Source organism: Periplaneta americana, chromosome 5 (assembly GCF_040183065.1).
Source record: "Periplaneta americana isolate PAMFEO1 chromosome 5, P.americana_PAMFEO1_priV1, whole genome shotgun sequence".
Lineage (NCBI taxonomy): Eukaryota > Metazoa > Arthropoda > Insecta > Blattodea > Blattidae > Periplaneta > Periplaneta americana.
In genome coordinates, this window is record NC_091121.1 from 14,305,996 (window position 1) to 14,307,575 (window position 1,580).

The following is a 1,580-nucleotide window of genomic DNA, read 5'->3' on the forward strand; positions in this document are numbered from 1 at the left end:
GTCGATATCAAACAAAGAAAATGTGCTGGCAGGAGCAAAATGTCAACGAATTTTGAATTTATCTTTTAAAATGACTGAGATATATCCGTTTTAGTTAATTACTGTATCCTATATATATATATATATATATATATATATATATATATATATATCAAATAATAATGAGGTCTCGCCCACCTCATTGAATATTACACGACTAGTCTTAACTAGTCAGTTGTATTATTACTGATAAATACGAGAAAAATTCGTGCCGGCACCGGGAATCGAACCCACGACCTCTCAGCTTTGCACGCTGAGCGCTCTTTACCAACTGAGCTATGCCGGGACACGATCCACGGCGCCGGCCGAACCCCCCTCGTAGTGCTGTTTTACGACTTTACTACCTGCATTTAAGACGATGCACGTCATATATATGCAGGAGCTCATATTAAATGACTTTGTTGCCGTATTCAACATCAGTTTAATGAAAACTGCTAACAGTGTATATATATATATATATATATATATATATATATATATATATATCAAATATCGTGGATCGTGTCCCGGTATGGCTCAGTTGGTAAAGAGCGCTCAGCGCGCAAAGCTGAGAGGTCCTGGGTTCGATTCCCGGTGCCGGTACGAATTTTTCTCGTATTTATCAGTAATACTGTATCCTGTTTTTTTTTTTTTTTCAAAATTTGGGCCGTATTTAAAAAAAAACATTCTCGAATTTAAGTTGATACAGGAATGATAATTCTAAGTACAAAAAAAAAAAAAAATGTGCATCAGTTAGGAAAAAAAAATTCAAAATATACCATCTTCTCCTTTTAAGGGGACACTCAACTTAAAAATTGGAGAAAAAGTGTCATAGAAATGAAAAATTAAATTTCTACACTAATACGCAGAATTCTTCCCCTATTCATTGAGAAGTCACAGTCAAATGCACAAAGCCAAAAAATAAAAAATGATAATTAAAAGTGATATTTCAATTAATGATTGATTAAAAATTGAAATATTTTTTATTTTGAAAAGTATTGGATCTAAGGAGCTGAGATTTTGCATGTTACTTTCCATTTGTATATTAAACATTTTCTCCAAATTTGAAAAAGATTGGTCAAATAGGAAAAAAGTTCCAAAATATAGTTGAGTGTCCCCTTAAGAGAGACGTTTCTCATTGTTTGTATCCATAATAAAAATGACAAGCATCGACTGTTGAGCATGGCGATTGCAATGCTATAGCGAACGGATGTGTACACGAAGATGGGGATACTCGAGATTTCACGCCAAGCGAGAAGCCTTCTGAGTCGTGCTCTCTAAGCAGGGAACAGTAATAAGAATGACGCAATACCCGGGCGCAAGCGCACTGACTGATGCTTATCGTGCATCTAATCGGGCGATCACGCAGATATCAGCCCCGCGGGGCAACGAATCCTGAACTATGCCGGAGCACTACACTGGATGCTCTTCACAACATCCTTTTCAAACTACGACCAAGTCTATTCAGTGAATTCACAAATCATTCCGTGACAAGACGACAACGATGACTCAAAAGAGGTGTTATAATGAGAGGGAGAATGACACAGCAGTCATGCCTAGAG

The 1,580-nt window shown here is 36.7% G+C and overlaps 1 non-coding gene across 1 annotated transcript; it reads left to right on the forward strand.

Moving 5' to 3' along the window:
• The first annotated feature begins 544 nt into the window (after positions 1 to 544).
• TRNAC-GCA (transfer RNA cysteine (anticodon GCA)) lies at positions 545 to 621 on the forward strand. The gene has a single exon. It is a non-coding gene; the product is annotated as a tRNA-Cys (tRNA).
• Positions 622 to 1,580: the final 959 nt, after the last annotated feature.